The 22441-nt window shown below is 33.6% G+C and overlaps 1 pseudogene; it reads right to left on the minus strand.

The window, feature by feature from the left end:
• Positions 1–2569: 2569 nt before the first annotated feature.
• On the minus strand, positions 2570–4435 carry LOC140695244 (heat shock transcription factor, Y-linked-like; annotated as a pseudogene).
• Positions 4436–22441: the final 18006 nt, after the last annotated feature.

Below are 22441 nucleotides of genomic sequence, written 5' to 3' on the forward strand. Positions count from 1 at the left end.
GTCTCTATAAATTAGTCAATGGGTGTTCAAAGCCAAAATATTATGTGTCAACAATGAGAATTAAAAGAGAAAAAAACTTGGACATAAGCTTAAATTAAAAAGGAGACACAATCCTGTGCGGGGCTCTGGGGATTGGAGACTGTATATGCCTCAGTCTAATTCAAGGGTTCAGTGGCTTGGCCCTAGCATCAGCTCGGGATTCAATGAAAAGATAACAATTAGCATACTGGGAGAAATATAATATTCCTCTCCCTGATCGGAAGAAAATCTGGTGGCTCAATGAAACTCTTAATTCACAGAGATTCTGCCAGATGCAGAATAATAATTCACTGATGACTCAACTAAGACAAACTTCGTTACTGCTTAAAAATGCATCTTCACACACACACACGCAGTGGAAGACAGATTTGTTGTATTTAGTGGGAAGAATTCAGTGGACAAAGCTCAGAGAATAGTTTTCAAAGCACCAGGCAACTTTTGTTCATTTGCCAATATTCTAGTTTTCCCAGGTAGAAAACTAGAGATGGAGAAACAAACGATATAATTCTTTAGGATTTCTAATTTTGAAATTAAAGTGTAGCTTTTGACTTATCACTATAGAGTCTTGTTATGATGATTATGGTAAGACCCACTGTCTGATAAGGGAGCTGGAAACTAGCTGCTGAACCAGCCCTTCTGAACCCCAGACTGATAATGTAAGCTACAACATAGCCACCATCAGATTTGAGCTGACAAACTTGAAAGGTTGATGTTTCTGTTATAGGAACAATCACTTCTGTCCAGGCATAGATCTTCTGTTGCAAGTGGGCTCTTTCCTTCTCTTGGTAAAAGTCATATTGGTGGGAAGTTGCTAGAGCTTACCCTGGCCCGTTTGCCCATTCTCCAGATTATCAAAGGCTTTCTTCACAAATGGTGACACATTTTCTGAACTCAATTTTGCCTTTCCAGTCTTATTAGATGACATTGGCTGCATCATTGTGAGCAGAAGCCTTAGGCTCCCTGAACTTGCCTACAATTTTTCCAGAATTTCAGCTCATTTCACATTCTGAAATTGCTTCACCATTTATTTTAAATTAATGGGAAAGAGTCAAAGTCTTCCATTAATATTATATATTTCCTAATATCTGCAGAAATTTGGTATTCTTGCAGTTAGACAAATATTTAATTCTACCACCCTCATCTCTTTTTTGTCCACACAGTTCAGATTGCAATTCAGTTACTGAATACGACCACCCCAACCAAGGGGCTAGTACCTCGCAGATACTTCCTGTGTGAAGGTTAGCAAGGGCACAAGTTATGTGGGGTGAATAAACCTACACTAAATGTTTGCAATGGCATTGTCAATTGTGGATAAAGCTCTGATTCTAAGAAGTCAATTAATTAGAAATAAGTATAGTTATTGGTATGGGGAAGAGAATCAGCTATTTTGGGGTGGGTGGGTGATGAAGAGACAGGAAAAAATCCAGCAAATGAGAATGGAATGCTTTAGGTCCCTGGAGGCATGAATTAAGAAGAAAATAATACTTTGTCTCCTGTACCTATCTCCAATTACAGTCTTGAGTGACTAGCCTTGGGCTACGAAAAGAGCTAGTTTGTGGTGAAGAATAAAGACCATAATGAAACTGTTTGTAAACCATGAAGGTTTTGTTGTTTCAGGAAAGTAGATTTTGCTTAAAGTTAACATGTATTTTTCATTCACTAAATACTAAAATGCATCCTGTGGCATGAGCTGTGCTTACTGTGCTGGTATCCAAGTTAGACAAGGAAAGGAGGATAGACAGAAAATATCTAGAGGAGGTGATTTCTGTACTGAGACTGGGGAAATCTAAATAGGTAAAAGGAGGACATTCTAAGTCTAAGGATAAGCTGGAGCAATAGTTGTGAGTTTGGATTTAATATGGTTGATAAGCATTTGCCTGGATGTATCTCCAGAAACAGTGAAACATAAAGATATGCCAAATTAGTCAGATGCCAGATCGATAATGAAATGACTAAACCAAGATGAGTTTGTGGGCTTAGATTTGGAAAAGTATTAAGTGCAACCCTGAAGATGTAAGCTTGTGTTTGGCTGGAACATAAAAGTAACTTAAAATATTCACTCTAAAAATATAGTGCAGACTCTTGAGTGGAGAAAAATAAAGCAACATTTGGAATGCTTAGAAAACAGCACAAGGAAGACCATAGATAAAGTTCCTTGTTAAATTTTACCACATGCTGAATGTACCATCTGAGACTATATCATGTGACTTTTATTATACCAGAGATGACATAATAAAGACCATGATCCCTGGGCCGGTTCCTGCATTTTCATCCTGTTCCAACATAACCTAACTTAACACATTTAATACTTTTCAGGATGAACCAGAAACCACTAAGTAATTTTCCCTCTCTCCATGTTTTAGTCTTTTTCCAAATTCTTCCATTTTCTCTTCTTCCTCACAGAAATTATTTAAATTTACACTCATGTTGTTCCATCAAATGATCATATCAAACAAATATCTCTTTTTTCTTTAAATGGTAACTTAGTATCACTTTTAACTCTTATCTCTATTTAAATAAATAAGGATAATAAAGTACAATTCTATGTTTATTGTTCAAATAAGAAAATTGCAGATATTTGTCAAAATTTGCAAACATCAATTTTAATCTTTGTTATCATGCATAACCTGGTAGTCCTCTGGTAGTTCAGTTGTAATTAGGATGACGTTCATAAACTGAAGATGTCTGATGAGTTGGCCTTGAAATAGAAGTAGCTGATGTATCAGCTATCACTGGCACTGGAAACCGTGGGTTACTCACAGGTTGAAGTTTACAAAAACGACCTTCATTGGCAGATATGTTGTGATATCTATTTGGAAAATAAGAAGGCTCCACCATCAGTCCAAAATAATTGCTCTGTAAGGGGGACAAAATGCTGTATTGAGAAGTAGAAGTTGTAGTTGTAATGAAGTTCACAACACGGCCATTTGCTTCAGTTTAGCTGCTTTGAGAGTGCCCGTGGACAGTGGTCAACTGATTTAAAATAGCTAGTTGTTCCACTGCAATATTTTCTGGTGGTCTAACTGACGTTGATGATGGAGGAGAAAAATCACCTCTGAGCGGGGTAGTTTTATCACAAATTATGTGGCCAATAGAGGGCTTTCTTATTAGAGGCATGTTTAAATCTGCAGAAGGTAAAAATGCACTTTCTCCACTAGTGTCAGCCACAAAATCAGAATTATTTTTATCAACAATACTTCCTCCTTTAAAGTGCTTCTTGTTGAAATCTCGAGCCAATAAAGACACCAGAGAGGCATTTTTAATCCCAACTCTTCTTTTTATTCTCACTAAAAGCTGAGGACAGCCTCGTTTAAAATTTGGATTATGGTAGAACTGCAGCTACAACCAAAGGAGAAAGGTTTTAGTAATAATTTAAACCAAAATACATAACTACAATAAGCCTTAACTTTAAAACCTCAGATTTCATGTTTAGTATGCAAAGATAATATCATCAAAATATGAACATTGCTGATGATATTTTGAAGTTCCTTATTTGGAAAATACACATGTAAATAGTATAGTCATCAAATTAAAGAATTTAGTGTTTGCAGTAACGGTGAATGCCACTTTTGAAAAGCAGCTTTCATACCTTCACTTAGATTTCTGATAAGATTCATAGCTGCTAGCAAACTTTCTCATAGTCTTGAAGAGTTAAGTCACTGTCCTCATTTTTAGAAAAAATAAAGAATTTTAGCATTTGTAGTTTTATACTATTTTCAAAATCTAGCTTTACATTTATATTACCATAGATTGATTTACAAAATAAAATTTTATACATAAGTTACCAAGTCATAACTAAAATTTGTGTATACCTTGCTTAAAACAGAGGCTTCTTTTTCTTCTGCCAGAAAGTCAACTAGACAAGCAGATCTTTGACATTTCTGCCGCACTTTACTAAACCTATAAAGGTTAAGCTGTCTAACTAAACTTTTCATACTTCCAGTTTCAAATATTCTGAAAGGTTCCTTTCTTTCCAAAACTTCCTTCTTAAAGACATCTTCATCAATAACTATGGAAGTTCCATTATCATCCCACCAGATGGATTTAAATTGGTCACTCCCAGCCATTTTCCAGAGTTTTCTTGGAAATGTCAGAGAACGAAAATCATTATCTTCATCTGGTTCAGAGACACAATGTGTGTAACATGGTCTTTTTTATCAAGGATTTTTCAGACAAAGTCTGAAAAGCATTTTCTTCAATCATACACCTCAAGTCCAAGTCCCCAGAGAATGTTTGATCACACGATAGAGATCTACAGGGGTTTCCTGAATCAGTTGGTCCATCTTTAGGAGGCACATCTTGAATTTCTGAAGAAATATGTGTCATCTCAAATAACATTTCCTACAGCTACTTTTCTAATCTGCATGATTTTGAGCAGTGCAGCTTCAAATGCTGCTTAAGCAGGCCTGCACAGTTAAACTGATAGGCCATCAACATGGTTCTCAACCTGAGTGGCTGTGACATCACAAAAAGACTGGTCTCTTAGCAACCCAAGTGTAACAATCAGCCAGTGTTTCCTTCTCATTAATCCAGTTAAAATGAAATATATAGGATATTTATTTTTATACTGTGATGTGCAAATATTTTCCCGAGAATATCTTTTTAAACAATTTAACTTTGGGGTGTATGAGATAAAACAATCTCATTCCTTTTGTACCCAAATTTATACAACATTGGTGAACAGAGTATAAATATGCACAAAGTAAATAAAATAATTTTAAAATATTGGAATTTAAAGTGAAATTTGTGTAAAATTTTTACAGAATGGTTATAACAATTTCATTATCATTTGTAATTAAAGTGAATCAAAATTTGATTTGTAAACGGAAGTAGTTATTTCTCTGTGTACTTTACAATAAGTAGCTCTATATTCAAAACATCAGCAGAATAAATATCAGTTTATTTGTTATGTTTATAAATAAATGTTAAATATTTATGAATTAAAATTAAATTAAAATAATCAATCAAATTTAAGAAATTCCAAAGGGAGGAATTTTGTTTAAATTTTATTTCAGTGCTATAAGTAAAACAAATATAATTTAATATTCTACTTTACAATTACACAAGAGAAAAATCTGATTGTACACTTACAAATGTTTATTTTTGCCATTCTTTCACTCAGAGGTTTTTAAGTCCCTAGAAGGATTAATTTTTCTTGTCATTTTTAATCCATACTCTTGTGGCTTCTGTTAAGTGTTCCAAAATGATGTTGATAAATAAAGTTATGCATAAGGTCCTGGGTTCTATAAGCAGTGACCCCATTAAGGGGCAAACAAACAAACAATCAAAAAACAAAAAAGTAACATTATATGTGGGTTAGTGTGGAAAAGACAAGGTAATGCATTTTAGGAAGCCATATGTTTTCCAGTCCTGAAACAGTTGGCATTGTTAGTATAATATGGCATTTTAAGGCAAGTGTTTGTTCACTAATTGCAAATAATAGCTATGCTCTGTATCAGTAAACTGTAGTAAGTCCAGTTCTACCAAAACTTATATTATTTATTTAGAAATAAATTCCATTAAACATAAGCCAAATTCAAATTATTGATAAAATTTTAAAATAAATAAATGTACACTCAAGCTACAATGTAAATTTTTCCTTCAGTATGTGTATATTCCATTCTAAATAAATATTATCAACCTGAATTCATTGCATATTATAAGAATTATAAACTATAGTTAAGTATGATTTAGCCCTGATTCATAAATATTATTTAACATACACAAATCAATAAATGTGATACCATCCCTTAAAAAACAGAGAATTCAAAGGTAACAATCTCAAAAAAATGTAGGAAAATTATTGACAGAACTGATCTTAACTTTTGTATACAAAAAATTCTTAACAAATTCTCTCTAGATAGAATATAACTAAAGATAAAAATAGCCATATATGAAAAACCCATGACTTTCATCAAGTTCAATATTAACATACAGGAAAGTTTTCCTCTGGTACAGTAATACGAAAAAGTAGCTCATCCTCACAAGTCCTAAATTACACTACAAGAAGTCCTAGCCAGAAAAACTAGTCAAGAAACATTAAAAAAGACATCCAACTTGTAAACAAGCAGTACTATTTTTACAGATGACGTAATTACACATAGATGGAAAACTCCATAGACTCCTCCAGTGACTGTTAGAAATTGTCAACAAACTTAATAAACTTGCAGAATACAAAATCAATATACAAATATCTGTTGCATTTTTATATACTAACAACAAATTATCAGAAAGAGTAATTAGGAAAACTATTGTGTGTAAACTTATACCAAAAAGAATAAAATAGGAATAAAATAGATAAGTGAAATTAAAGATCTAAACATAGATCTATAAATTAAAGGTGCAAGAAATATAAGTAAACCAAATAAATAGAAAGATATTCTGTGCTCATAGATTGTATACAATGTGAGGAAATACTATAATCTATCTTTCGCATATTCAATCTCCCCAGCACTACTTATTAAGGAGAATGTCTTTGCTTCATTTTATACTCTTGCTTCCTTTTTCATGGGTAAATTGATCATAGGTGTGAGGGATTATATCTGGTTGCGCTATTCTCTTCTATTGATTGGTGTCTGTTTTTGATCCAATATCATGTTTTTTAAATTACTAAATCTTTAAAGGACTCTTTAACATCAGATTATTTTACACTATTAGATTTAATACTACTTTTCAAGATTATTTTGGCAAGTCATGATCTTTATGGTTACATAAAAATTTTGAAAGTATTTGTTCTATTTAATGGAAAAATCTCATGGGTATTTTGACATGAATCACACTAAATGTAGATTGCCTTGTGTAGTATGTTTGTTTCAACCACATAGTTTCACATCATTAACATAAGAGATCTTTTCATTTCTTGGGAACAGATTTAATTACATTCATCAATGTCTTCTATTTTTTAATGTATAGGTTTTCATCTTATTTGTTACCTTGATTTTAGGTATTCTTTACATATGTAAATAATTATATATATTACATTTGTAAACTGGTTCCCTACACAAATATAACAGGCAGAAGGCAGTGGCAAGATATATTCAAAGTCTTGAATGAAAGAAAGCTGTAATCTAAGATAATTTATCAAGCAAGTCTATTTTTTAGAATAGAAGGAGAGATAAATAACTTCCATAAAAGTGAATACTTAAAGAATTTAGCAACAGAAATGAAATAATGAAAGATCTAGTCTAAAGAAAAAAAACAGAAATGTATAGAAAGTAGAAAGAAATAATTAGAAAGACAATAGCTGCCATGACAAAAAATAGAATATACATGATGTTGTAAAACAGGACATCATAATTTTTAAGGGTCAGAGAGCGAAACAGGACAATACAGAGTATTTTCTTCTTGTTTCTCTTCTCTGTAGGAGGGGTTAGAGTTTGTATTCCTATCAGTCAAAATAAACAGATATATTAACGGGTCAATACACATACAAAAGACGGTAACCAGAAGTCAAAAGCTTACAATGAATTAATAAAGCCAAAAAGAAACCAAGATAATAAAGAAAAGTTATATAGCCACAAAAAGAAAAAGAAATGAACAAAAAGGAAATACAAAATCAACTGGGAAATGAAGTTCAATATGGAAATAAACAGCAATCTATCAATAATTATCAAAATTGTTAATAGACTAAGTGCTTCAATCAAAAGATATTTATTGTCAGATGGGATATTATAACAAGACCCTACATTATGAAGCATACAAGGGACCCACTTTAGTAAGAGGAAAACACATCAATTGAAAGTCAGAAGATGGAAAAATATATTCCATGCAAATGGACATGACAAGAAAGCAGGACTATGAGTACTGACTTCACACAATATAGACTTTCAATGAAAGGCCATAGAGAAAGATAAACAAGGACATGATATAATAATTAAAGGAGCAAAACAAAATGAGGGTATTATACTCATTAAGATATATGCACTCAATATATGAGCACCTAAATAAGTAAAGCAAATACTAATAGATAAAAAGGGAGAAATCGGAGGGAACACAATCACAGTAGGAGACTCTAACTCCCCATTACCATGACTATACAAGCTTTCAGACAGAATATAAATAATAGAACAAAGATACTAAAATATACGATGAAATAATTGGAGTTGGTTGATATTTTCAAAACACTACTTCTCCCCAAAGCAGAATATACATTCTTTTCTAGTGCACATGGAACATTTTTGAGGAAAGATTATGTACTCAGGTACAGAAGAGGCCTCAACAAACTTAAGAAGATAAAAATTTTTTCAAGCATCTTTTCTGAGTATAATACCATGAAAGTAGAAATAAATCACAGAAAAACAGGGAGAAAAATTTACAGAATGTAGATTAAACAACATGGTACTAAAACAAGTAGGGGAGGTGAAGAAGTAAAATAATAAATAAAAAATATATCGAGATATATGACAAAACCCTATGCAAAGTTTATGTAATACAGATAAAGCAGGCTTTAGAGGGAAGTTCATAGTGACAAGGCCCTCTTCAAAGAAGAGCAATTTCAAATAAATAATCTAACGTTCTATAAACACTAATCATGAAAGAAGAGCAAACAAAACCAAAAGTCATCAGAAAGAGGGAAATATTTAAGGTCATGGAAGGAAGAATTGAATTAGAGTTTAAAAAATAGAAAAAATCAAACTATTTTTTGAAATAGTAAACAAAATTGACAAAACTCTGGACAGACTCATCAACAAGAATAGAGAGAGTACACAAATAACATAAGAAATGACAATGGAGAAAATACAAAGAGTACAACAAATTTGCAAAATATCATAAGGGAATAACATGAGCAACTATATGGAAACAAACTGGAAATAAAGGAAGAGATTCAGAAGTTTCTGGAAACATTCAGCCAACCATTTTTGCATTAAGAAAATATTGACCATTTGAACAGAGAGATCACCAGAAATGGAATACAATTATCAATAAAATAAAAAATCGCTGCAAACAAAATTCAGACCCTAATAGCTTCACTGGGGAATTTGACTAATCATTCAAAGAAAAACCCATGCCACCCCTCCTCAAACTTTTCCAAAAGGTTGATGTGGAGAGAGTACTCCCAATCTCACACCATAGGGCCAACATCAAACTGATACCAAAACCAGAAAAAGACACTACATCAAAGACAACAATAGGACAATATCATTGATAAACATAGATATAAAATTCTTTATGAAATTATTAACAAACAGAATCCAACAGCATGTAAAAAGAGATTACACACCATGGTCAAGTTAGGTTCATACCAGGAACACAAGGATGGTTGAACATATGCAAATCAATCAATCAATTGTGATACACCATATCAACAAAGCAGGACAAAAAACCACATGATCATCCCAGTAGATACAGAAAAAGCATTTCATAATATTTAACACCTATTTGCAATAAAAGTTCTTATCACAGTGGGCATAGAGGGACCATATCTCAACATTATGAAAGCTATTTATGACCAACATATAGCCAGCAAAAATCTCAATGGTGAAAAACTGAAACCCTTCCCAAAAATCCTGAGACAAGACAAGGTTGCCCATTCTCACAATTTCAATTCAATATAGTCTCAGAAGTCCTAGCCACAAAAATCAGGCAAGAAAAAGAAATAAAATGATTCAGACTGGAAAAGAAGAGGTAAATTTGCCACGATACACAGACATGACACTATATAAAGAAAACTGTAAAAGCTTCACTAATAAGTACTTAGGCTAAAAAAGGAACTGGGCAAGGTACCCAGAGTAATGTACAGAAACTAATAGCATTTCTTTACACTACCATTCAATCAACAGGAAAACAAATATAGAAACAACCGCTTTTATAACTGCACCCAAAACTACTAAATGCTTAAGAATAAATCTAACCAAGGAGGTGAATATCTTATACAGGGACAACTAGAAAACATTGATTGAGGAAATAAAAAAAATTTGAAGAATTGAAAAGATACCCAATGGACATGTAACGGAAGAAACAAAATTGTTAAAATGGCCATACTGCCCAAGGCAATCAACAGACTTATTGTGATTTCCTATCGAATTATGAAAACATTTCTTTTTAGGACTGAACCAAATGATCCTAAGACTTACACAGAGTACTAAAAAATCCATAATTTCCAAAGCAATATTCAAAATAAAGTAAGAGGCTGGAGGAATAAACCACCAGGTCTCCATACACTTTTGCAGAGATACAATAATCAAAATGACAAGATATTGGTACAGAAAGAGGCATATGGAAAAATGGAACAGAATACAGGGCCTAGGAATAAATCTACAGACATATGTTGAATGAATCATTGACAGAGTAGCCAAGAATATTACAGAGAAAAGACCATCTCTTCACCAAATGCTGTTGGGAAAACTGGATAGCAGCATACAGAGCAATGGAGTTAGAACACTCCTTCATTGCATACACAAGAATAAACACAAAATGGCTTGAAGACTTCAATGTACGGGAAGACACAGTAAATCTCCTAGAAGCAAACAAAGGCAAAACACTCTGAGGTAAATCTCAGCAATGATCTCCTAGAACAGCATACCCAGGTAATGGATGTAAGTGCAAAATTAATAAATGGAACCTAATTAAACATAAGTTTTTGGACAGCAAAGGAGATCATAAACAAAGCAAACTGACAACCTACAGGACTAAAGAAAACATTTAGAATTGATGCAACTGACAAAGTCTTAATTTCCAAAATATAAAGACTTTATACAACCTAATAATAATAATAAAAACAAGAAACCCAATCTGAAAATCGGCAGAAGCCCTAAACAAGCAATTCTCAAATAGACACATACAAATGCCACACAGATATATGAAAAAAAAATTCTCACTATCATTATTATAGAAAGGCAATTTAAAACTATGATGAAGTATCACCTCACAATAGTCACAATGGCCATCATTCAAAAATCCACAAACAATAAATACTGGGGAAGCTGTGGAGAATGTGAACCGTCATACACTGATAGAAGGAATGTAGTTTGGTGCAGTCATTGTGGAATACAGGATGGGGATTCCTCAAAAGAATAAAAATTGACAATATACATTCCAGCAATCCCACTTCTGGGTATATATCAAAGGGAATAGTAATTCAAAAAGACACCTGCACCCTGATGTTCTTAGCAGTGCTATATATAACAGCCATGACATGGAAGCAACCTAATGGTCCAACAACTGATGACAGTATTCAGAAATTATGCCATATTTACACAATGGAGTAATATTCTGCAATAGAAAATGATAAAACAATGACATTTGCAGCAAAATGGATGTCCCCATAAAGTGACGTTCTAATTGAAGTAAACCAGAAGGAGAAAGAAAAATAATACATGACATAACATATGTGTACTATTAAAAAAAAATTTCGATGAGAACACAATGATTTCATGTACAAAATTTAAGCACACTCACAGACCTAATAAAAGATTTTATGATAAATGCGGAAAGGGACTTTGAGAGGATATATATGGGAGCTTTCATTTATAAAAAGTTATCCACTATATATAAAAATAGATTTTTTCAAAATTTCTTTCCTATGACACAGGACAGTAAGTTAAATATCGTGAAGTAAACTTTAATAGTTACACAAATGTATACATGTACGGGAACACTGTGATCTACCCCACAGATTTACACATTGTAAATGGCTGTACTTCAATGATAAATAAATGAATAAATATGTAAATAAATAAATAATATATAAATTAATAAGTAAATAAATAAATAAATAAATAAATAATATCTAAATAAAAAATTTAGTAATAAATGAAATACAAAGATTCACACTACTTAACTTTTCACCTCAAATTCTAGGGGAAATCTGAAAGAAAAAAGATGATAATTGAATGAATGATAGTAAGGAAAATAAGAGAAACAATTGAAAATATAAAAAAAAATATACCTTAGTCTTTTTCTTTTAAACATAAAGTGGACAAAAGTTTAGGCTGATAAAGAAATTAAAGACTCAATTAAACTTAGAAATAAAAGAGAATATATTACCACTGATGTTGTAGAGATGCAAAGCATCATAAGAAATTACCACTAGACAATGATTTGAATGACTTACAACAAAAGACAAATTCCCAGTAACATATGTCTTCCAATACTGAATCAAGAAGAAATAAGAATGTTAAATAGAGCAAAAGTGTATAGGAGTAAATCAATAATCCAAACTTCCCAAACAAGAAAATATTTGCAAGACGACTTTACTGGTCTTTACTGTCATTCATTTGAAGAAAATTTCTCACCAATTCTTCCCCAAATCTTCCAAGAATTTGAAGGGTGTGAAAGATTCCAAACATGTTTTATGATGCCAGCTTTATATGCATAACAATGATAGAAAGGACATTATATGCAAAATATAGAATATTATCCCTGATGAACATATGTGCCAAAATTCTCAACAAAACACAAGCAAAATGAATTCAACAACACATTTAAATTATAATACACACACATGAGTAAAGGGATTAATCCCTGGGTTTAAGGATACTTCAAAATATTGGCATCAATAAAGGTGACATCCCACACTAATATAATGAGAAATAAAACTCACATAATCATCTCAATACGTGTGGAAAGTGCATTGTATATGATGCAACATACTTTTAAGCTACTCCCATCAAATTAAATTAACCCTGTCAGTGGCACGATATCATTTACACACAAACACTGTGTGGAGAGAAACGAAGCAGTTCTCTGTTTTTGATTCTAAGAAGAAGGCTTTATATAGGACATACACAATGCCTCACATATCATTTAAGTTATAACAATGATAATAATCTTAAGCTATTTATCTCCCCATTCTACTGCAGTAAGCACAGGATGTTAAATGATCAAGGAATGTTTTAAAGTTCATCACGGAACTTCATTAAGTACGCCATCTCTTATCCAGCTGGCTGTGCCTTTCTTAGGTTGTCCTCCTCTGAGTATCTTACCCAGAATAAGATATCCATCCATTCATACTGGATACATTGAGTAGGCCATTTCTTATCCAGCCTGGATATGTGACATTCCTCACAGCTTGTTTATCAGTTCAGTCCATGGGCTTATTCTCTAGAGCCTTCAGACAGGGGCCTAAAAACCCAACATCCCTTGACCGAAAAATGGATGAAGAAAATTTGATGTATATATGCAATTAAATCAATATTTTGCATACCTATCAACAGTTTCCTTGGTGTTCCTTTTTCTCCATAATCTCACCAATATCTATTTGTTTTCTTTTTGATGAGAGCCTTCTGACAAGTGTGAAGTCTTGTCTCATTTTTGGTTTATGACTTTCCTAATAATTTATAACTCTGAACATATTTTAATGGGTCATTTAGCCAACTGTATGTTTTCTACAGAAATTTGATTCATGTCTATCTATTCAGTTCCTATGGACATTTTTTTAATTGGATTGTTTGCTCTCTTTTGTTGTTGTTGTGGGGAAAGAGTTTGTCATATATTTTGGATATTAACACTACATTGGAAAATATAACTTGCAAATATATTCTCCCATTCTGTTTGTTCAATTTTCATTTTATTGATCATTTCTTCTGCAGTGTAAATCTCTTTAGAGTGATACAGTCGTATTTTGTTAGGTTTGCTTCTGCTTCCCATGCCAGAGGAGACATATGTAGAATCATATGAAGTCCAATGTCAGAGTGTACTTTTTATGTTTTACTCTAGGATTCTTTGTTTTCAGGATTTATGTTTTATATGCCCAGGAGTGGGATTGCTGGGTCATATGAAATGTCTAATTTTATTATGTAAAGGAACTTCCATACTGTTTCCAAAGTGGTTGCATCAATTTTCATTCCCACCAACAGTGTTGGAGAGTCCCATTTTCTCCACAACTACCCAATTCTTTACAGATTGTAGACATTTGAATGACAGCCCTTCTCAATAGTGTGAGGTAAAACATTATTTTATATTTGTCTTACATTTTTATAATGATTAGAAATGTGAGCATGTTATTTTTCCTGTTTGTCATCTGTGTGTCTTCTTTAGAGAATTGTCTTCTGCTCATTTTCTGGCTGAGTTGTTTGTAGACTTTTGAAATGGAGTTGTATGAACAATGTGTGTATTTTAGAAATTAGCCTCTTTTTGATTGCATTGTTTCCTAATATTTTCCCTCATACGGAAATTCATCTTTTCATTTTGTTTATTTTGCTGTGCAGAAGCATTTAAATTTAATTAGGATTTTTGTTTATTTTGTTTTTATTATTTTCAGCTTGGGAGAATGACATAAGAAAATTTTGCTACAATTTATGTCTTGTTTTGTTTATGTTAGTTTCCAGGATTTTTATTGTGTCATGTATTATATTCACATATTTAAAGCATTTTGAGTTTATTTTTGTACAGTGTGAGGGAGTGTTCTAATTTCATTGATTTACATGTAGCTATCTAACTTTCTCAACATCACTTGCTGAAGACTGTATTTTAGACATTGTATATTTTTGTTTCCTTTGTCATAGTTTAGTTAACCATAGGTGTGATGTTTTATTTCTGCCTCTGTGTTACATTCCAGTGATATAGATGTTTGGTTGTTTTCCAGGATTTTGCGGTTTTGATTTAGGTATTTTTGTACTATAGTCTGAAATCTGGGATGGTTATAGGTTATGCCTCCAACTTAGTACTTTTTCCTCAGTGTTTCTTTTGCAGTTCTGGTTCTTTTGCAATTCCATACAAATCATAGTACTGTTTTTAGTTCTGTGGAAAGTATCATGTAGTTCGATTTGAATCAATTTATATCTGTAGACATCCTTTGTAGTATGTATATTTTAAAATTATTAATTCCTCTAAACTAAGACCTTGAGATTTTTTTCCATTTCTTGACATTATCTTCAGATTTCTTTATCAGTGTCCTATTCATTTTATTATGTTTTTTTCATAGGTTTTTCATTTTTTGATCTGATTTCTTATGGATCTTTTAAAATTATGGATTATTTCATTGTTTGTGTAAAAAATGTGACAGTTTTTGTATATTAATCATGAATCATGCTACTTTGCTAAATGTCTTTATTAGATTTAGTTGTTTTGGTTTGGAGAATCTTTAGAGATCACTATATAGATTATCATGTCATCTAAAATAATAACAATTTTACTTCATTCAATCCAACTTGAATAACATATTTTCTTGTCCGATTACTGTTACTAGAACTTCCCATACTGTGTTTAATAAAACTGGTGAAAGTGGGCATCCTTGTCTTATTCCTTAATTTGGCTTTCAGGTTTTCACTTTTGCATATTATGTTGTCTGTGGTCCTGTAATTAATGACTTTAAATATGTTGAAGTATATTTCCTGAATCCTACTTTGCTAAGAGGTTTCTGCCATTGTTGCTTTTGTTGTTGTGGTTGTTGTTGTTGCTGTTGTTGCTGTCTTAATGAATAAATGTTGAATTTTACGAAATGCTTTTAATGGATTTATTGGGATGACTATGTCATTTTCTCTTTTCCTTTTGTTAATGTGGTGCCTCAAACTGATTGATTTGTGTATGTTGAACCTCTCTTGTGACCTTGCAATGAATCCAAGTTGATCATGGTGTATGATATATTTTAGGTATTGCTGGATTTAGTTTGCTAATAATATTTTGTAGAATTTTTGCTTGTAAATCTATCAAATATAATGGCTTGAAATTCCCTTTGCCAGTACTTTTTTTGTTGGTTTTGCTATCAGGGTGATGAAAGCTTCATAGAATTAATTTGGGAGTTTCCCACATCTTCACTATGTTTGAATAGTTTGAAGAGTATAAGTTCTGCTTTGTGTAATTTTACACTTCTCCACGGGAGCTGTTTATATCTGCACTTTTATTCAACAGTTTTTTTAAATGCAGATTCTATCTTTCTTCTAGCAAACAGTTTTTTCAAATAAATTGTTTCTCCTTATCTCTGTGTCTTTCTAGACATTTGTTTATTTCTTCTAATTTGTCCAGTTTATTGGCATGTAAGTGTTGACAAAATGATCCTTTTGTATATCTGAGGTAACAATATTTATTTCTCTTCTTTTCTTTCTTAATTTTTTTCTTTGGAGCATCTACCTTTTCTTCATGATGCACTTGGCTAGAGGTTTATTGAATTGCTTATCTCAAAAAGAAAACATAAAACAAAATCTTTGGTTTTATTACTCTTTAGCATAGATTTTTTTCTCTATAATTTATATTTAAACCTCTAATATTTAAGATAATGTTTTTTCTGTTTTTTCAATTTTTTTAATTGATTTACAGTCATTTTAAAAATTTGTCTCCAATTCCAGAGTAGAGCACAATTTTTCAGTTACAGTGACCATATATACATTTTTTGTCCCATTTTTGCCTTTCAGCTGCCATAAGATCTTTTATAAAATTCTCTATGTTATACAGTAGAATCCTGTTTTATCTATTCTACAATTTTGGCCTCCCAGTCTATCTCTCCCAACCCCCCATCACATGGCAACCAAAACTTTATATTCTATGAATGTGGGTCTATTTCTCTTTTGTATTTGTCCTCTTTTTGTTTTGTTTTATTTTGTTTTTAGATTCCACTGATAAGCCATCTCTTATGGTATTTTTCTTTCTCTTTCTGGCTTACTTCACTTAGACTGACTTTCTCCAGGAGCATCCATGTTGCTGAAAATTGCATTATGTTGTCAGTTTATATGGCTGACTAGTATTCCATTGTATAAATATACCACCTCTTCTTTATCCAGTCAACTGTCGATGGACATTTAGGCTGTTTCCATGTCTTGGCTATTGTAAATAGTGCTGGCTATGAACATTGGTGTGCAGGTGTCATCCTGAAGTAGGGTTCGTTCTGGATATATGCCCAGGAACGGGATTCCTGGGTCATGTGTTAAGTCTATTCCTAGGCTTTTGAGGAATTTCCATCTTGTCTTTAACAGTGGCTACACCCAATTGCATTGCCACCAGCAGTGAAGGACAGTTCCCTTTTCTCCACAGCCACTCTAACATTTTTCATTTGTGGATTTTTGAATGATGGCCATTCTGACTGGTGTAAGGTGATACCTCACTGTAGTTTTGATTTTCATTTCTCTGATTATAAGTGATATTGAGCATTTTGTGATGTGCCTATTGATCATTTGTATGTCTCCCTAGGAGAATCGCTTGTTTAGATTTTCTCCCCATTTTTGGATTGTGTTCTTCATTTTCTCTTATTCAGTTGGATGAGCTGCTTATATACTTTGAAGATCAAGCCTTTGTCTGTTTCATATGCAAATTATTTTCCCATTCCGTATGTTGACTTTTTGTTTTACTTCCGGTTTCTGTACTGTGCAGAAGCTTGTAAGTTTCATTAGGTCTCATTTGTTTTTTCTTGCTTTTATTTCTTCTGTGAGAAAATTTTCGAGAATTGTCAGTTAATATTTTGCCTATATTTTCCTCAAGGAGTTTTATTGTATCTTGAAGTATGTTTAAGTCTTTGATCCATTCTTATTATATTTTTGTGTGTGGTGTTCTAGCTTTATTGGGAGTGCTCTAGCTTCATTGATTTACATGCTGCTTTCCAGTTTTCACAACACCAGTTGCTGAAGTGTCTGTCTCAAATCCATTGTATTTTCTTGCCACCTTTGTCGAAGATTAATTGACCAAAAGTTTGTGAGTTTATTTCTGGTCTCTCTATTCTGTTCCATTGGCCTATATGTATGTTTTCCTATCGATTCAGTGCTGTCATGTTGACTGTAGCTCTATATTATTATCTGAATCATTAGCATAAAGAAATGTCACTGATTTTTGAATCTTAATCTTGTAACCTGCTACCTTGCTGAATACTTTGATCAGCTTTAGTAGTTTTTGTCCGGATCTTGCAGGGTTTTCTATATATAGTAACATATTACCTGCATATAGTAAGACTTTTACCTCTTCCTTTCAAATTTGCATCCCTTTTACTTCTCTCTCTTGTTTGATGGCTGTTTCTAGGTATTCCAAGTCTATCTTGAGTTGGAGTGGAGATAGTGTGCATCCTTGTCTTGTCCCAGATTTTAGTGGGAAGGTTTAAATTTCCTCACAATTGATTACTATGCTAGCTGTAGGTTAGTTATCTATAGCTTTCATGATGCTTAGTTATGTTCCCTCTATGCCCACTTTGGTGAGAGATTTTATCATACGTGGGTGTTGAATTTTATCAAATGCTTTTCCTGCATCTATTGAGATGACCATGTTGCTTTGGTCCTTTCTCTTGTTGATGTGCTGTATTACATTTTTTGACTTGTATACGTTGAACTACCCCTGTGTCCCAGGCATAATCTCTACTTGGTCATGAAGTATAATCTTTTTTCTGTGTTTGGATTCTATTTGCTAGTATTTTGGTGAGGATTTTGGCTTCTGTGTTCATCAGTGATATCGGCCTATGATTCTCTTGTTTGGTAGTGTCTTTGCCTGGTTGTGGTTTCAGGGTGATTGTGGCTTCATAGAATGACTGGGAGTATTCCTTCCTTTTCAATCTTCTGGAAGAGTTTAAGAAGCACTGGTATGAGTTCTTCTTTGTATGTTTTGTAGAATTCCTCATTGCATCAGTCTGGTTCTGGACTGTTATTTGTAGGGAGGTTTTATATTGCTTTTTTGATTTAATTTCTGGTGCTCTGCTTGTTCAAGGGGTAAGTTTCTTCTTGATTCATCCTTGGTGGACAGTATGTGTCCAGAAAATTGTCCGTTTCCTGTAGGTTATCGAGGTAGTTTCCATAAACTTTTCACAATATTCTCATATGATATTCTTTACTTTTATTTTATTTGTTGTAATTTCTCCTTTCTCCTATCTTATTTTGCTAATTTTTGCTCTCTCTCTTTTCTTCTTTTTGAGTTTGGACTGAGGATGTTCGGTTTTCCTTACTTTTATAAAAAACCAGCTTTTGGATTGGTGATATTTTTCCTATGGTTTTGTCAATCTCTATTATATTTATTTCCTCACCAATATTTATGATTTCCTTCCTTCTGCTGCCTTTTGTTGTTTTTTGTTCTTCTTTTTCTAGTTTATTCTGCTGGTGGGTTCAATTGTTTATTTGTGATTGTTCTTCTTTTATGAGGAAAGCTTTTATTGCTGTAAACTCCCCTCTCAGCACTGCTTTGCATGTGTCCCATAAATTTTCTTTGGTTTTGCTTTCATGTTCTTTTGTCTCAAGGAACTTTTCCATTTCAACTTTGATTTCTTCCTTGACGCATTTGTTTTTCAATAACATATTGTTTAATCTCCATGTTTTACTTTTGTTCTCCTTTGTTTCTCTGTTGTTGATGTCTAGCTTCATGGTTGTGTGGTCGGTAAAGATGCTTGAGGTAATTTCTATCTTCTTAAAATTGCTGAGATTTCTTTTGTTCCCACCTATATCGTGAAATCTGGTAAATGTCCCATGTGCACTTGGAAAGAATGTATATACTATATTTTTGGGGGTGCAATGCTCTGAAAATATCCACCAAGTGTAATATTTCTATTGTATTATTTAACTTCTCTTTTGCCTAATTTATTTTCTGTCTGGATGATCTGTCCAGTTATGTTAATGCTGCGATGAAATCTCAAACTATGATTAGGTTCCCATCACTATCCCCCTTTATATCTGTTAGTAATTACTTTATGTACTTAGGTGCTCCTCTATTTGCTGCATATGTACTAACAAGTGTTCTATCCTCATCTTTTATCACTCCTTCAATCATTATAAAGTGTTCTTTATCTTTCTTTATGGTCTTTGTTTTAAAGACTGTTTTGTCAGAAATCAGTACTGCGACTCCTGTCTTTTTGGCTTTTCCATTTGTATGAAATACCTTTTCCATCCTTTCTCTCTCAATGTATATGTGTCCTTCTCCCTGAAGTGGATCTCTTGTAGGCAGCATATTGAAAGTTCTTGTTTTATTATCCACCCTGCCACTCTATGACTTTGACTGGAGCATTTAGTCCATTAACATTTATAATAATCGATGATATGTTTGCATTTATTGCCAATTTGACCTTATCTTTGCAGTTGATTTGGTATTTCCTCTTTGTTCATTTCATCTTCCTTTTATGGTTTGGTCATTTTCCTTTGAAATATCATGGAATTTATTTAGTTTTAGTGACACCCTGATAAGTTTTTGTCTTGTTGTTACCCTTTTATATAAGTCTTTTAGACCATTATTATAACTGTTTTTATTAAACTGATAGTAACATGATCTCAAAACCGTCCTACCGATAACAAAAATTTTTAAAAAGAAAGACCAAAAAAAAATTCTCTATTTTCCTGCCTCCTTCTCCCTCTTTCAATGATTTGTATGTCTTTTTTTAAATTTTGTGTTTATTTTATTTATAATTCATGAGTTATCACCTTTCCAGCTGTGAGATTCTCATTTCTGTATCATCCTGCTACTTTTCTTTTTAGAGTAGACATTTAAATATTTCTTTTAGTATGGGTACAGTGTTACTAAACCCGTGTAGCATTTTGTTGTCTGTGAAAACATTTATGTCTCTTTCTACAATAAAGTATAGCCTTTCTGGTTAAATTATCCTAGGGTATATCATTTTTTTTCATTCAATACTCTGAATATATCTTGCCACTTCCTTATGTCCTGTAGTATTTGTGTAGTGAAATCAGCTGGGAGCCTTATGGGGATTCCCTTGTAACTCACTCTTTGCTTTTCCCTTTCTTCCCTCAGGATCATTTCTTTATCCTTGACTCTGGCCATTTAATTATATGTCTTGGTGTGGATATATTAGTGTTCTCCCTGTTTGGGACACTCTGAGCTTCCTGTACATCAATATTTGATTCCTTATATATGTTTGGGAAGTTCTCAGTCATGATTTCTTCAAACACCTTTGCAATCCCCTTTGAACTTTCCTCCCCTTCTGGAACTTCTATCATGCCAAGTTTGGCATGTTTTATATTATCACATAGGTCCCTTATGCTTTTTTCATTTGTTTCTCGTTGTTCCTCTTGTAGCTCTTCTGAATGGGTGCTTTCTTTTGTACTGTCTTCTAAGTCACTAATTCATTCCTCTGCATTATCTAGTCAACTTTGCGACACATTTAGATTTTTCCTTATCTCAGTCAACGAGTTTACCTATTCTACTCAGCTCTTCTTTATAGATTTCATTTCATTTTTGACATATTTTATATCTCTAAACACTATCTTTTATTTCCTTCAGTAATTTGATCACTCCTTTTTAAGAATCTTGATCAAGTAAGCTATCAATGTCTATTTCACTGATCATCCTTTCAGGGGATTTCTCTTGTTCTTTTAATTGTGAATGGCTTCTCTGCTTCTTCATCTTGCTCCTACCTCTCTGGCACTGTGGTTTATGGAGTAAGAGATATCTAATGTGGTCCTAAGGGAGTTCCTCTAACTAGTGTCTATGTAGTAATACAACTTAGAAAAGAGAAAAAAGAGAGAGAGAGACAAGGAATTTTAAAAAGGGGAAATAAATTTTTGAAGACATTGTATAATGCATAATAGAAGAGCAAGTTGAAGCAGGGTGATGAAAAATAATAATAATAAAAATATTTTTAAATGTTTCAAAGGGTGAAAATAGGGGTATGTATAATTTCCAAAGAAGTGAAAATTTTAGGGTAACAGAAAATGGAACAGGTAAAAACAGATTAAAACAACGAGGTGGTCTGTGTCCTCCTGGAGACTGTGTTCATTTAATGTAAAGTCTTTCTGTATTCATCCTATTTTGGAAGCTCATCTTCCTGTTTTCAGAGGCCCTCCACTGGAGCCCTTAACTGTGCCGCTCCCAGTGCTTGTCGGCAAGCAGATCGCTCCTACCCCAAACACTGCGTCCGAAGCAGATCTCTTTACTTTGGGCTGGCTTGTCACTGCCCCGCCTGATGCTGCAGTGAGATGTTGCAGGCTGACCAGGCAGGAGTGGGCATCACGCCCTCTCCTAGCACCATGGTCAGGGGCTGCATTGCAGCAGAAAAGCTTGGGGGCCACACGCCCCCTCAGGTTGCCAGTCACTCTGCTGCTCTGTGCCACTCTACGGTCCGCCTCGTGTTTGCACACCAGAAGTGGGATCAGGGAAGACTGAGGAACATCCGTGTCCCTGGTCTGGCCCAAAACCCAGCTCCTTGTTTGCCTTGGTGAAGCAAGTTCTCTGAGGAACCAGGACAGAAAGATCCTAACTGTCTCAGGCTGTAGAGAAGTCTTCGTCAGGACGTTCAGGCTGTTAAGTACTTAATAATGAATGCAGATATTGCCCCTGCTGCTGCCTGGGTGCAAAGCACCAGAGGGTATGGTGGCTGTGTCTGAGCCCTAGCTCTCTTCACCTAGAAACTTTTGTGGATATTCAGACACGGTTATGCACCCTTCCACCCACAGGGCACATCTGCCCTGTTGTTTTATAGAGGGCCCAGGTTGTTCTGCCCTGTACACCTACAGCAATGACACACAGTCCCCTCCATTCCCCTGGACTGCCTCAGTGCAGCCATTCCCAACTTCCACCAAGCTCGTGCAGCATGGACCTGCCTCCAGCTTCCGGGCTG

Source organism: Vicugna pacos, unplaced genomic scaffold (assembly GCF_048564905.1).
Source record: "Vicugna pacos unplaced genomic scaffold, VicPac4 scaffold_192, whole genome shotgun sequence".
In the NCBI taxonomy this organism is placed as follows: Eukaryota; Metazoa; Chordata; class Mammalia; order Artiodactyla; family Camelidae; genus Vicugna; species Vicugna pacos.